Here is a 14,336-nt window from a genome sequence, read left to right as displayed (position 1 = left end):
GTCACAATAAGGAAGTGAGCAAGGCAGGCTCACAAGAGCATCTCCTCCCTGGTGGTCTAGTGGCTAGGATTCGGCGCTTTCACCGCCGCGGCCCGGGTTCGATTCCCGGTCAGGCAAGATCCCTCGTAGACGTGCGTAATTTGTCCACGCAGCTCAGCTTTTTTTAATCGAAGGTCCTTAAAAAGGCACCCCGACCTATAGACGAAAGCAGAGGAAAGGGGCTGGGTCCCCTGTGTCCCAGGTTGCTTTGCTCCCATTGCCCTCAGCCACCTTCATGCGCACGCAGTCCCCCACCCAGTCAGGTGCTCTATGTGGGCGTAAAGTGCAGTACCAGCTCATCAGAAAGGTAAATTGCTGGAAAACCCGGCTGCGATGTATACATCTACTTTGGAGCACTCTTCTCCCTTGCACTCTTGAATCGGTCATTCGCAATGTATTCTTCCAGCAAGCTGAATAACGAGGTAGGTGTGAGAAGGTGTACCAGCTGTCTTTGAGCTATCAGCGGCCACTAGGTGTCCCTCTTGTGATTTCCCGGGGATCCCGATTGTACAGGAATTCGTCGGTTCAGTAGCACGGGGGAGGGGATGGCCTGTGCTTGGAAGTGACAAACAGTCTGGTGGAATCATGAGTGTTTTTTCAAGTTCTGATTCATATTCGCTGTAGAATAAAATATGCTTTCAGCCCCCATGAGCTTTGTCACTAGGAGAGCAGTGTAGGAACTTTTGCTGTATGGCTGTGGGTTCCCTGGTGGTCTAGTGGTTAGGATTCGGCGCTCTCACCGCCGCGGCCCGGGTTCGATTCCCGGTCAGGGAACAGTCCTTCTTCTGCCCTTGAATGCTTTTCCTTCCCGCAGGTCAGGGCTTCTCAAAATGAATTTGCTTTTCTGACAAACAGTTTGCCTAGCATCCCGCAATCTGGCTCCTAATTTGATTTTCGCAAGGTTCCCTTTGAGTTGCTTTCCTCGGCGGGAGGACAATCTCTTGTGCAAGGCTCTTGAGGAAGTGAGATTCTGTATTCCGAGGTGCGCTTCTTTTCGTAGGCTTCTGACCACATGGTGTGCGGCAGGAAGTCATCTTTGACAGGGCCGCAGGCTTTGTCTCCAAATGGCATCCCGGACCCACTGCAACCCACCTTTTTGCTGAAACGGAAGTCTGGTTCAGGGTAAGAAAAAGCTGAGCTGCACGTACCGAAAGCAGCAGAGCCCAGCGGCGGAGAGGGTGTGGCCAGGGCTGTCTGATTTGCATAGTGACCAGTGGCATCTTGGGAATGTACAGGCTTTGGAGCCTAACGGGTGCTGCAGGGGTCTGCCTGGCCGGAGAAATGCCTGTCTGGCGCTCCCCTCAGGACACACGTGTCTTCTGTTCGAGCATGGAGGGTGAGGGACATGGGTCACCCTCATATACAGGGGTGTGGGCATGGGCAGGATGGGGCGTGGGGGACCCGTCAGGGCATTGCCCGTTTGGAAGCCCGTTCGGAAGGCAAGAGGAGGCGGAGGCGGAGGCGGGAATCTCTGCTCAATTTTTTCCCGAGGCCTGGGGACAAGCCTTTGCACATTTGATCCAGCCGGGCCTGCATCAGCAGATCCTGCTCCGATGGCAAGGGAGAGCCTGCAGGTGTAAATCAAAGAAAGGGGAGAAATCCGCAAGAGGCGGGTTAACAAATTCCAGTGGCAGGCCCATGTTCCCCAGGAAGCAAGTACTTCCTCCTGCTCCCTTCAGTGGGAAAAGACATAGGAGGTGTATTTCTCTAAGCAGGGGCTCTGCGTAGGTGGCACTGCATTGCTTTGGGAAGCATCCATGCTAAGTGCAGAGTAGCAGCAGACCCCACAGCTGAGACGTGAATTGGGACTGTTAAGGAAGGGCACTGGGAGGGTGAGGAGGGCAGAGGAAAATGCTTTAAAAAAGCATCTGCAAGTTCCTACACACCCGCTGAAAACCCATACCAGGGATGGGGCTCGAACCCATGCAGACAACTGTCCATTGGATCTTAAGTCCAACGCCTTAACCACTCGGCCACCCTGGTGAGACCCTAGGCCCTGCCTTACTCAGCTCCCTTTTCATGCTGGCTGCTCCAGCGCAGGCTGTCCAGCAAGAGGTGATTGCAGAGTAAAAAGGCTTTTGCAGGAGGATAAAGGTAATTGCTTATGACAAACACACTGTGTGACACCTAACTTTTCCCCACTCGTACTTTATGGGCAATCTATACAGTGGAGTTAGCTTAGTCACAATAAGGAAGTGAGCAAGGCAGGCTCACAAGAGCATCTCCTCCCTGGTGGTCTAGTGGCTAGGATTCGGCGCTTTCACCGCCGCGGCCCGGGTTCGATTCCCGGTCAGGGAAGATCCCTCTAAGACGTAGACGTGCGTAATTTGTCCACGCAGCTCAGCTTTTTTTAATCGAAGGTCCTTAAAAAGGCACCCCGACCTATAGACGAAAGCAGAGGAAAGGGGCTGGGTCCCCTGTGTCCCAGGTTGCTTTGCTCCCATTGCCCTCAGCCACCTTCATGCGCACGCAGTCCCCCACCCAGTCAGGTGCTCTATGTGGGCGTAAAGTGCAGTACCAGCTCATCAGAAAGGTAAATTGCTGGAAAACCCGGCTGCGATGTATACATCTACTTTGGAGCACTCTTCTCCCTTGCACTCTTGAATCGGTCATTCGCAATGTATTCTTCCAGCAAGCTGAATAACGAGGTAGGTGTGAGAAGGTGTACCAGCTGTCTTTGAGCTATCAGCGGCCACTAGGTGTCCCTCTTGTGATTTCCCGGGGATCCCGATTGTACAGGAATTCGTCGGTTCAGTAGCACGGGGGAGGGGATGGCCTGTGCTTGGAAGTGACAAACAGTCTGGTGGAATCATGAGTGTTTTTTCAAGTTCTGATTCATATTCGCTGTAGAATAAAATATGCTTTCAGCCCCCATGAGCTTTGTCACTAGGAGAGCAGTGTAGGAACTTTTGCTGTATGGCTGTGGGTTCCCTGGTGGTCTAGTGGTTAGGATTCGGCGCTCTCACCGCCGCGGCCCGGGTTCGATTCCCGGTCAGGGAACAGTCCTTCTTCTGCCCTTGAATGCTTTTCCTTCCCGCAGGTCAGGGCTTCTCAAAATGAATTTGCTTTTCTGACAAACAGTTTGCCTAGCATCCCGCAATCTGGCTCCTAATTTGATTTTCGCAAGGTTCCCTTTGAGTTGCTTTCCTCGGCGGGAGGACAATCTCTTGTGCAAGGCTCTTGAGGAAGTGAGATTCTGTATTCCGAGGTGCGCTTCTTTTCATAGGCTTCTGACCACATGGTGTGCGGCAGGAAGTCATCTTTGACAGGGCCGCAGGCTTTGTCTCCAAATGGCATCCCGGACCCACTGCAACCCACCTTTTTGCTGAAACGGAAGTCTGGTTCAGGGTAAGAAAAAGCTGAGCTGCACGTACCGAAAGCAGCAGAGCCCAGCGGCGGAGAGGGTGTGGCCAGGGCTGTCTGATTTGCATAGTGACCAGTGGCATCTTGGGAATGTACAAGCTTTGGAGCCTAACGGGTGCTGCAGGGGTCTGCCTGGCCGGAGAAATGCCTGTCTGGCGCTCCCCTCAGGACACACGTGTCTTCCGTTCGAGCATGGAGGGTGAGGGACATGGGTCACCCTCATATACAGGGGTGTGGGCATGGGCAGGGTGGGGCGTGGGGTACCCGTCAGGGCATTGCCCGTTTGGAAGCCCGTTCGGAAGGCAAGAGGAGGCGGAGGCGGAGGCGGGAATCTCTGCTCAATTTTTTCCCGAGGCCTGGGGACAAGCCTTTGCACATTTGATCCAGCCGGGCCTGCATCAGCAGATCCTGCTCCGATGGCAAGGGAGAGCCTGCAGGTGTAAATCAAAGAAAGGGGAGAAATCCGCAAGAGGCGGGTTAACAAATTCCAGTGGCAGGCCCATGTTCCCCAGGAAGCAAGTACTTCCTCCTGCTCCCTTCAGTGGGAAAAGACATAGGAGGTGTATTTCTCTAAGCAGGGGCTCTGCGTAGGTGGCACTGCATTGCTTTGGGAAGCATCCATGCTAAGTGCAGAGTAGCAGCAGACCCCACAGCTGAGACGTGAATTGGGACTGTTAAGGAAGGGCACTGGGAGGGTGAGGAGGGCAGAGGAAAATGCTTTAAAAAAGCATCTGCAAGTTCCTACACACCCGCTGAAAACCCATACCAGGGATGCGGCTCGAACCCATGCAGACAACTGTCCATTGGATCTTAAGTCCAACGCCTTAACCACTCGGCCACCCTGGTGAGACCCTAGGCCCTGCCTTACTCAGCTCCCTTTTCATGCTGGCTGCTCCAGCGCAGGCTGTCCAGCAAGAGGTGATTGCAGAGTAAAAAGGCTTTTGCAGGAGGATAAAGGTAATTGCTTATGACAAACACACTGTGTGACACCTAACTTTTCCCCACTCGTACTTTATGGGCAATCTATACAGTGGAGTTAGCTTAGTCACAATAAGGAAGTGAGCAAGGCAGGCTCACAAGAGCATCTCCTCCCTGGTGGTCTAGTGGCTAGGATTCGGCGCTTTCACCGCCGCGGCCCGGGTTCGATTCCCGGTCAGGGAAGATCCCTCGTAGACGTGCGTAATTTGTCCACGCAGCTCAGCTTTTTTTAATCGAAGGTCCTTAAAAAGGCACCCCGACCTATAGACGAAAGCAGAGGAAAGGGGCTGGGTCCCCTGTGTCCCAGGTTGCTTTGCTCCCATTGCCCTCAGCCACCTTCATGCGCACGCAGTCCCCCACCCAGTCAGGTGCTCTATGTGGGCGTAAAGTGCAGTACCAGCTCATCAGAAAGGTAAATTGCTGGAAAACCCGGCTGCGATGTATACATCTACTTTGGAGCACTCTTCTCCCTTGCACTCTTGAATCGGTCATTCGCAATGTATTCTTCCAGCAAGCTGAATAACGAGGTAGGTGTGAGAAGGTGTACCAGCTGTCTTTGAGCTATCAGCGGCCACTAGGTGTCCCTCTTGTGATTTCCCGGGGATCCCGATTGTACAGGAATTCGTCGGTTCAGTAGCACGGGGGAGGGGATGGCCTGTGCTTGGAAGTGACAAACAGTCTGGTGGAATCATGAGTGTTTTTTCAAGTTCTGATTCATATTCGCTGTAGAATAAAATATGCTTTCAGCCCCCATGAGCTTTGTCACTAGGAGAGCAGTGTAGGAACTTTTGCTGTATGGCTGTGGGTTCCCTGGTGGTCTAGTGGTTAGGATTCGGCGCTCTCACCGCCGCGGCCCGGGTTCGATTCCCGGTCAGGGAACAGTCCTTCTTCTGCCCTTGAATGCTTTTCCTTCCCGCAGGTCAGGGCTTCTCAAAATGAATTTGCTTTTCTGACAAACAGTTTGCCTAGCATCCCGCAATCTGGCTCCTAATTTGATTTTCGCAAGGTTCCCTTTGAGTTGCTTTCCTCGGCGGGAGGACAATCTCTTGTGCAAGGCTCTTGAGGAAGTGAGATTCTGTATTCCGAGGTGCGCTTCTTTTCGTAGGCTTCTGACCACATGGTGTGCGGCAGGAAGTCATCTTTGACAGGGCCGCAGGCTTTGTCTCCAAATGGCATCCCGGACCCACTGCAACCCACCTTTTTGCTGAAACGGAAGTCTGGTTCAGGGTAAGAAAAAGCTGAGCTGCACGTACCGAAAGCAGCAGAGCCCAGCGGCGGAGAGGGTGTGGCCAGGGCTGTCTGATTTGCATAGTGACCAGTGGCATCTTGGGAATGTACAGGCTTTGGAGCCTAACGGGTGCTGCAGGGGTCTGCCTGGCCGGAGAAATGCCTGTCTGGCGCTCCCCTCAGGACACACGTGTCTTCTGTTCGAGCATGGAGGGTGAGGGACATGGGTCACCCTCATATACAGGGGTGTGGGCATGGGCAGGATGGGGCGTGGGGGACCCGTCAGGGCATTGCCCGTTTGGAAGCCCGTTCGGAAGGCAAGAGGAGGCGGAGGCGGAGGCGGGAATCTCTGCTCAATTTTTTCCCGAGGCCTGGGGACAAGCCTTTGCACATTTGATCCAGCCGGGCCTGCATCAGCAGATCCTGCTCCGATGGCAAGGGAGAGCCTGCAGGTGTAAATCAAAGAAAGGGGAGAAATCCGCAAGAGGCGGGTTAACAAATTCCAGTGGCAGGCCCATGTTCCCCAGGAAGCAAGTACTTCCTCCTGCTCCCTTCAGTGGGAAAAGACATAGGAGGTGTATTTCTCTAAGCAGGGGCTCTGCGTAGGTGGCACTGCATTGCTTTGGGAAGCATCCATGCTAAGTGCAGAGTAGCAGCAGACCCCACAGCTGAGACGTGAATTGGGACTGTTAAGGAAGGGCACTGGGAGGGTGAGGAGGGCAGAGGAAAATGCTTTAAAAAAGCATCTGCAAGTTCCTACACACCCGCTGAAAACCCATACCAGGGATGGGGCTCGAACCCATGCGGACAACTGTCCATTGGATCTTAAGTCCAACGCCTTAACCACTCGGCCACCCTGGTGAGACCCTAGGCCCTGCCTTACTCAGCTCCCTTTTCATGCTGGCTGCTCCAGCGCAGGCTGTCCAGCAAGAGGTGATTGCAGAGTAAAAAGGCTTTTGCAGGAGGATAAAGGTAATTGCTTATGACAAACACACTGTGTGACACCTAACTTTTCCCCACTCGTACTTTATGGGCAATCTATACAGTGGAGTTAGCTTAGTCACAATAAGGAAGTGAGCAAGGCAGGCTCACAAGAGCATCTCCTCCCTGGTGGTCTAGTGGCTAGGATTCGGCGCTTTCACCGCCGCGGCCCGGGTTCGATTCCCGGTCAGGGAAGATCCCTCTAAGACGTAGACGTGCGTAATTTGTCCACGCAGCTCAGCTTTTTTTAATCGAAGGTCCTTAAAAAGGCACCCCGACCTATAGACGAAAGCAGAGGAAAGGGGCTGGGTCCCCTGTGTCCCAGGTTGCTTTGCTCCCATTGCCCTCAGCCACCTTCATGCGCACGCAGTCCCCCACCCAGTCAGGTGCTCTATGTGGGCGTAAAGTGCAGTACCAGCTCATCAGAAAGGTAAATTGCTGGAAAACCCGGCTGCGATGTATACATCTACTTTGGAGCACTCTTCTCCCTTGCACTCTTGAATCGGTCATTCGCAATGTATTCTTCCAGCAAGCTGAATAACGAGGTAGGTGTGAGAAGGTGTACCAGCTGTCTTTGAGCTATCAGCGGCCACTAGGTGTCCCTCTTGTGATTTCCCGGGGATCCCGATTGTACAGGAATTCGTCGGTTCAGTAGCACGGGGGAGGGGATGGCCTGTGCTTGGAAGTGACAAACAGTCTGGTGGAATCATGAGTGTTTTTTCAAGTTCTGATTCATATTCGCTGTAGAATAAAATATGCTTTCAGCCCCCATGAGCTTTGTCACTAGGAGAGCAGTGTAGGAACTTTTGCTGTATGGCTGTGGGTTCCCTGGTGGTCTAGTGGTTAGGATTCAGCGCTCTCACCGCCGCGGCCCGGGTTCGATTCCCGGTCAGGGAACAGTCCTTCTTCTGCCCTTGAATGCTTTTCCTTCCCGCAGGTCAGGGCTTCTCAAAATGAATTTGCTTTTCTGAGAAACAGTTTGCCTAGCATCCCGCAATCTGGCTCCTAATTAGATTTTCGCAAGGTTCCCTTTGAGTTGCTTTCCTCGGCGGGAGGACAATCTCTTGTGCAAGGCTCTTGAGGAAGTGAGATTCTGTATTCCGAGGTGCGCTTCTTTTCGTAGGCTTCTGACCACATGGTGTGCGGCAGGAAGTCATCTTTGACAGGGCCGCAGGCTTTGTCTCCAAATGGCATCCCGGACCCACTGCAACCCACCTTTTTGCTGAAACGGAAGTCTGGTTCAGGGTAAGAAAAAGCTGAGCTGCACGTACCGAAAGCAGCAGAGCCCAGCGGCGGAGAGGGTGTGGCCAGGGCTGTCTGATTTGCATAGTGACCAGTGGCATCTTGGGAATGTACAGGCTTTGGAGCCTAACGGGTGCTGCAGGGGTCTGCCTGGCCGGAGAAATGCCTGTCTGGCGCTCCCCTCAGGACACACGTGTCTTCCGTTCGAGCATGGAGGGTGAGGGACATGGGTCACCCTCATATACAGGGGTGTGGGCATGGGCAGGGTGGGGCGTGGGGTACCCGTCAGGGCATTGCCCGTTTGGAAGCCCGTTCGGAAGGCAAGAGGAGGCGGAGGCGGAGGCGGGAATCTCTGCTCAATTTTTTCCCGAGGCCTGGGGACAAGCCTTTGCACATTTGATCCAGCCGGGCCTGCATCAGCAGATCCTGCTCCGATGGCAAGGGAGAGCCTGCAGGTGTAAATCAAAGAAAGGGGAGAAATCCGCAAGAGGCGGGTTAACAAATTCCAGTGGCAGGCCCATGTTCCCCAGGAAGCAAGTACTTCCTCCTGCTCCCTTCAGTGGGAAAAGACATAGGAGGTGTATTTCTCTAAGCAGGGGCTCTGCGTAGGTGGCACTGCATTGCTTTGGGAAGCATCCATGCTAAGTGCAGAGTAGCAGCAGACCCCACAGCTGAGACGTGAATTGGGACTGTTAAGGAAGGGCACTGGGAGGGTGAGGAGGGCAGAGGAAAATGCTTTAAAAAAGCATCTGCAAGTTCCTACACACCCGCTGAAAACCCATACCAGGGATGCGGCTCGAACCCATGCAGACAACTGTCCATTGGATCTTAAGTCCAACGCCTTAACCACTCGGCCACCCTGGTGAGACCCTAGGCCCTGCCTTACTCAGCTCCCTTTTCATGCTGGCTGCTCCAGCGCAGGCTGTCCAGCAAGAGGTGATTGCAGAGTAAAAAGGCTTTTGCAGGAGGATAAAGGTAATTGCTTATGACAAACACACTGTGTGACACCTAACTTTTCCCCACTCGTACTTTATGGGCAATCTATACAGTGGAGTTAGCTTAGTCACAATAAGGAAGTGAGCAAGGCAGGCTCACAAGAGCATCTCCTCCCTGGTGGTCTAGTGGCTAGGATTCGGCGCTTTCACCGCCGCGGCCCGGGTTCGATTCCCGGTCAGGGAAGATCCCTCGTAGACGTGCGTAATTTGTCCACGCAGCTCAGCTTTTTTTAATCGAAGGTCCTTAAAAAGGCACCCCGACCTATAGACGAAAGCAGAGGAAAGGGGCTGGGTCCCCTGTGTCCCAGGTTGCTTTGCTCCCATTGCCCTCAGCCACCTTCATGCGCACGCAGTCCCCCACCCAGTCAGGTGCTCTATGTGGGCGTAAAGTGCAGTACCAGCTCATCAGAAAGGTAAATTGCTGGAAAACCCGGCTGCGATGTATACATCTACTTTGGAGCACTCTTCTCCCTTGCACTCTTGAATCGGTCATTCGCAATGTATTCTTCCAGCAAGCTGAATAACGAGGTAGGTGTGAGAAGGTGTACCAGCTGTCTTTGAGCTATCAGCGGCCACTAGGTGTCCCTCTTGTGATTTCCCGGGGATCCCGATTGTACAGGAATTCGTCGGTTCAGTAGCACGGGGGAGGGGATGGCCTGTGCTTGGAAGTGACAAACAGTCTGGTGGAATCATGAGTGTTTTTTCAAGTTCTGATTCATATTCGCTGTAGAATAAAATATGCTTTCAGCCCCCATGAGCTTTGTCACTAGGAGAGCAGTGTAGGAACTTTTGCTGTATGGCTGTGGGTTCCCTGGTGGTCTAGTGGTTAGGATTCGGCGCTCTCACCGCCGCGGCCCGGGTTCGATTCCCGGTCAGGGAACAGTCCTTCTTCTGCCCTTGAATGCTTTTCCTTCCCGCAGGTCAGGGCTTCTCAAAATGAATTTGCTTTTCTGACAAACAGTTTGCCTAGCATCCCGCAATCTGGCTCCTAATTTGATTTTCGCAAGGTTCCCTTTGAGTTGCTTTCCTCGGCGGGAGGACAATCTCTTGTGCAAGGCTCTTGAGGAAGTGAGATTCTGTATTCCGAGGTGCGCTTCTTTTCGTAGGCTTCTGACCACATGGTGTGCGGCAGGAAGTCATCTTTGACAGGGCCGCAGGCTTTGTCTCCAAATGGCATCCCGGACCCACTGCAACCCACCTTTTTGCTGAAACGGAAGTCTGGTTCAGGGTAAGAAAAAGCTGAGCTGCACGTACCGAAAGCAGCAGAGCCCAGCGGCGGAGAGGGTGTGGCCAGGGCTGTCTGATTTGCATAGTGACCAGTGGCATCTTGGGAATGTACAGGCTTTGGAGCCTAACGGGTGCTGCAGGGGTCTGCCTGGCCGGAGAAATGCCTGTCTGGCGCTCCCCTCAGGACACACGTGTCTTCTGTTCGAGCATGGAGGGTGAGGGACATGGGTCACCCTCATATACAGGGGTGTGGGCATGGGCAGGATGGGGCGTGGGGGACCCGTCAGGGCATTGCCCGTTTGGAAGCCCGTTCGGAAGGCAAGAGGAGGCGGAGGCGGAGGCGGGAATCTCTGCTCAATTTTTTCCCGAGGCCTGGGGACAAGCCTTTGCACATTTGATCCAGCCGGGCCTGCATCAGCAGATCCTGCTCCGATGGCAAGGGAGAGCCTGCAGGTGTAAATCAAAGAAAGGGGAGAAATCCGCAAGAGGCGGGTTAACAAATTCCAGTGGCAGGCCCATGTTCCCCAGGAAGCAAGTACTTCCTCCTGCTCCCTTCAGTGGGAAAAGACATAGGAGGTGTATTTCTCTAAGCAGGGGCTCTGCGTAGGTGGCACTGCATTGCTTTGGGAAGCATCCATGCTAAGTGCAGAGTAGCAGCAGACCCCACAGCTGAGACGTGAATTGGGACTGTTAAGGAAGGGCACTGGGAGGGTGAGGAGGGCAGAGGAAAATGCTTTAAAAAAGCATCTGCAAGTTCCTACACACCCGCTGAAAACCCATACCAGGGATGGGGCTCGAACCCATGCAGACAACTGTCCATTGGATCTTAAGTCCAACGCCTTAACCACTCGGCCACCCTGGTGAGACCCTAGGCCCTGCCTTACTCAGCTCCCTTTTCATGCTGGCTGCTCCAGCGCAGGCTGTCCAGCAAGAGGTGATTGCAGAGTAAAAAGGCTTTTGCAGGAGGATAAAGGTAATTGCTTATGACAAACACACTGTGTGACACCTAACTTTTCCCCACTCGTACTTTATGGGCAATCTATACAGTGGAGTTAGCTTAGTCACAATAAGGAAGTGAGCAAGGCAGGCTCACAAGAGCATCTCCTCCCTGGTGGTCTAGTGGCTAGGATTCGGCGCTTTCACCGCCGCGGCCCGGGTTCGATTCCCGGTCAGGGAAGATCCCTCTAAGACGTAGACGTGCGTAATTTGTCCACGCAGCTCAGCTTTTTTTAATCGAAGGTCCTTAAAAAGGCACCCCGACCTATAGACGAAAGCAGAGGAAAGGGGCTGGGTCCCCTGTGTCCCAGGTTGCTTTGCTCCCATTGCCCTCAGCCACCTTCATGCGCACGCAGTCCCCCACCCAGTCAGGTGCTCTATGTGGGCGTAAAGTGCAGTACCAGCTCATCAGAAAGGTAAATTGCTGGAAAACCCGGCTGCGATGTATACATCTACTTTGGAGCACTCTTCTCCCTTGCACTCTTGAATCGGTCATTCGCAATGTATTCTTCCAGCAAGCTGAATAACGAGGTAGGTGTGAGAAGGTGTACCAGCTGTCTTTGAGCTATCAGCGGCCACTAGGTGTCCCTCTTGTGATTTCCCGGGGATCCCGATTGTACAGGAATTCGTCGGTTCAGTAGCACGGGGGAGGGGATGGCCTGTGCTTGGAAGTGACAAACAGTCTGGTGGAATCATGAGTGTTTTTTCAAGTTCTGATTCATATTCGCTGTAGAATAAAATATGCTTTCAGCCCCCATGAGCTTTGTCACTAGGAGAGCAGTGTAGGAACTTTTGCTGTATGGCTGTGGGTTCCCTGGTGGTCTAGTGGTTAGGATTCGGCGCTCTCACCGCCGCGGCCCGGGTTCGATTCCCGGTCAGGGAACAGTCCTTCTTCTGCCCTTGAATGCTTTTCCTTCCCGCAGGTCAGGGCTTCTCAAAATGAATTTGCTTTTCTGACAAACAGTTTGCCTAGCATCCCGCAATCTGGCTCCTAATTTGATTTTCGCAAGGTTCCCTTTGAGTTGCTTTCCTCGGCGGGAGGACAATCTCTTGTGCAAGGCTCTTGAGGAAGTGAGATTCTGTATTCCGAGGTGCGCTTCTTTTCATAGGCTTCTGACCACATGGTGTGCGGCAGGAAGTCATCTTTGACAGGGCCGCAGGCTTTGTCTCCAAATGGCATCCCGGACCCACTGCAACCCACCTTTTTGCTGAAACGGAAGTCTGGTTCAGGGTAAGAAAAAGCTGAGCTGCACGTACCGAAAGCAGCAGAGCCCAGCGGCGGAGAGGGTGTGGCCAGGGCTGTCTGATTTGCATAGTGACCAGTGGCATCTTGGGAATGTACAAGCTTTGGAGCCTAACGGGTGCTGCAGGGGTCTGCCTGGCCGGAGAAATGCCTGTCTGGCGCTCCCCTCAGGACACACGTGTCTTCCGTTCGAGCATGGAGGGTGAGGGACATGGGTCACCCTCATATACAGGGGTGTGGGCATGGGCAGGGTGGGGCGTGGGGTACCCGTCAGGGCATTGCCCGTTTGGAAGCCCGTTCGGAAGGCAAGAGGAGGCGGAGGCGGAGGCGGGAATCTCTGCTCAATTTTTTCCCGAGGCCTGGGGACAAGCCTTTGCACATTTGATCCAGCCGGGCCTGCATCAGCAGATCCTGCTCCGATGGCAAGGGAGAGCCTGCAGGTGTAAATCAAAGAAAGGGGAGAAATCCGCAAGAGGCGGGTTAACAAATTCCAGTGGCAGGCCCATGTTTCCCAGGAAGCAAGTACTTCCTCCTGCTCCCTTCAGTGGGAAAAGACATAGGAGGTGTATTTCTCTAAGCAGGGGCTCTGCGTAGGTGGCACTGCATTGCTTTGGGAAGCATCCATGCTAAGTGCAGAGTAGCAGCAGACCCCACAGCTGAGACGTGAATTGGGACTGTTAAGGAAGGGCACTGGGAGGGTGAGGAGGGCAGAGGAAAATGCTTTAAAAAAGCATCTGCAAGTTCCTACACACCCGCTGAAAACCCATACCAGGGATGCGGCTCGAACCCATGCAGACAACTGTCCATTGGATCTTAAGTCCAACGCCTTAACCACTCGGCCACCCTGGTGAGACCCTAGGCCCTGCCTTACTCAGCTCCCTTTTCATGCTGGCTGCTCCAGCGCAGGCTGTCCAGCAAGAGGTGATTGCAGAGTAAAAAGGCTTTTGCAGGAGGATAAAGGTAATTGCTTATGACAAACACACTGTGTGACACCTAACTTTTCCCCACTCGTACTTTATGGGCAATCTATACAGTGGAGTTAGCTTAGTCACAATAAGGAAGTGAGCAAGGCAGGCTCACAAGAGCATCTCCTCCCTGGTGGTCTAGTGGCTAGGATTCGGCGCTTTCACCGCCGCGGCCCGGGTTCGATTCCCGGTCAGGGAAGATCCCTCGTAGACGTGCGAAATTTGTCCACGCAGCTCAGCTTTTTTTAATCGAAGGTCCTTAAAAAGGCACCCCGACCTATAGACGAAAGCAGAGGAAAGGGGCTGGGTCCCCTGTGTCCCAGGTTGCTTTGCTCCCATTGCCCTCAGCCACCTTCATGCGCACGCAGTCCCCCACCCAGTCAGGTGCTCTATGTGGGCGTAAAGTGCAGTACCAGCTCATCAGAAAGGTAAATTGCTGGAAAACCCGGCTGCGATGTATACATCTACTTTGGAGCACTCTTCTCCCTTGCACTCTTGAATCGGTCATTCGCAATGTATTCTTCCAGCAAGCTGAATAACGAGGTAGGTGTGAGAAGGTGTACCAGCTGTCTTTGAGCTATCAGCGGCCACTAGGTGTCCCTCTTGTGATTTCCCGGGGATCCCGATTGTACAGGAATTCGTCGGTTCAGTAGCACGGGGGAGGGGATGGCCTGTGCTTGGAAGTGACAAACAGTCTGGTGGAATCATGAGTGTTTTTTCAAGTTCTGATTCATATTCGCTGTAGAATAAAATATGCTTTCAGCCCCCATGAGCTTTGTCACTAGGAGAGCAGTGTAGGAACTTTTGCTGTATGGCTGTGGGTTCCCTGGTGGTCTAGTGGTTAGGATTCGGCGCTCTCACCGCTGCGGCCCGGGTTCGATTCCCGGTCAGGGAACAGTCCTTCTTCTGCCCTTGAATGCTTTTCCTTCCCGCAGGTCAGGGCTTCTCAAAATGAATTTGCTTTTCTGACAAACAGTTTGCCTAGCATCCCGCAATCTGGCTCCTAATTTGATTTTCGCAAGGTTCCCTTTGAGTTGCTTTCCTCGGCGGGAGGAAAATCTCTTGTGCAAGGTTCTTGAG

At 53.4% G+C, this 14,336-nt stretch overlaps 12 non-coding genes across 12 annotated transcripts; 11 read left to right on the top strand and 1 right to left on the bottom strand.

Moving 5' to 3' along the window:
• Nucleotides 1-741: 741 nt before the first annotated feature.
• Nucleotides 742-813, top strand: TRNAE-CUC (transfer RNA glutamic acid (anticodon CUC)). The gene has a single exon. It is a non-coding gene; the product is annotated as a tRNA-Glu (tRNA).
• Nucleotides 814-2,265: 1,452 nt separating this feature from the next.
• On the top strand, nt 2,266-2,337 carry TRNAE-UUC (transfer RNA glutamic acid (anticodon UUC)). The gene has a single exon. It is a non-coding gene; the product is annotated as a tRNA-Glu (tRNA).
• Nucleotides 2,338-2,967: 630 nt separating this feature from the next.
• On the top strand, nt 2,968-3,039 carry TRNAE-CUC (transfer RNA glutamic acid (anticodon CUC)). Its single transcript has one exon. It is a non-coding gene; the product is annotated as a tRNA-Glu (tRNA).
• A 1,452-nt stretch (nt 3,040-4,491) lies between these two features.
• On the top strand, nt 4,492-4,563 carry TRNAE-UUC (transfer RNA glutamic acid (anticodon UUC)). The gene has a single exon. It is a non-coding gene; the product is annotated as a tRNA-Glu (tRNA).
• Nucleotides 4,564-5,187: 624 nt separating this feature from the next.
• On the top strand, nt 5,188-5,259 carry TRNAE-CUC (transfer RNA glutamic acid (anticodon CUC)). Its single transcript has one exon. It is a non-coding gene; the product is annotated as a tRNA-Glu (tRNA).
• Nucleotides 5,260-6,385: 1,126 nt separating this feature from the next.
• Nucleotides 6,386-6,468, bottom strand: TRNAL-UAA (transfer RNA leucine (anticodon UAA)). The gene has a single exon. It is a non-coding gene; the product is annotated as a tRNA-Leu (tRNA).
• A 243-nt stretch (nt 6,469-6,711) lies between these two features.
• TRNAE-UUC (transfer RNA glutamic acid (anticodon UUC)) lies at nt 6,712-6,783 on the top strand. Its single transcript has one exon. It is a non-coding gene; the product is annotated as a tRNA-Glu (tRNA).
• A 2,154-nt stretch (nt 6,784-8,937) lies between these two features.
• TRNAE-UUC (transfer RNA glutamic acid (anticodon UUC)) lies at nt 8,938-9,009 on the top strand. The gene has a single exon. It is a non-coding gene; the product is annotated as a tRNA-Glu (tRNA).
• A 624-nt stretch (nt 9,010-9,633) lies between these two features.
• TRNAE-CUC (transfer RNA glutamic acid (anticodon CUC)) lies at nt 9,634-9,705 on the top strand. Its single transcript has one exon. It is a non-coding gene; the product is annotated as a tRNA-Glu (tRNA).
• Nucleotides 9,706-11,157: 1,452 nt separating this feature from the next.
• On the top strand, nt 11,158-11,229 carry TRNAE-UUC (transfer RNA glutamic acid (anticodon UUC)). The gene has a single exon. It is a non-coding gene; the product is annotated as a tRNA-Glu (tRNA).
• Nucleotides 11,230-11,859: 630 nt separating this feature from the next.
• On the top strand, nt 11,860-11,931 carry TRNAE-CUC (transfer RNA glutamic acid (anticodon CUC)). Its single transcript has one exon. It is a non-coding gene; the product is annotated as a tRNA-Glu (tRNA).
• Nucleotides 11,932-13,383: 1,452 nt separating this feature from the next.
• On the top strand, nt 13,384-13,455 carry TRNAE-UUC (transfer RNA glutamic acid (anticodon UUC)). Its single transcript has one exon. It is a non-coding gene; the product is annotated as a tRNA-Glu (tRNA).
• Nucleotides 13,456-14,336: the final 881 nt, after the last annotated feature.

This window comes from Triturus cristatus, chromosome 5_2 (genome assembly GCF_964204655.1).
Source record: "Triturus cristatus chromosome 5_2, aTriCri1.1, whole genome shotgun sequence".
Classification (NCBI taxonomy): domain Eukaryota; kingdom Metazoa; phylum Chordata; class Amphibia; order Caudata; family Salamandridae; genus Triturus; species Triturus cristatus.
Note: the sequence above shows the minus strand (reverse complement) of the source record. Positions and strands in the feature narration are given on the sequence as shown.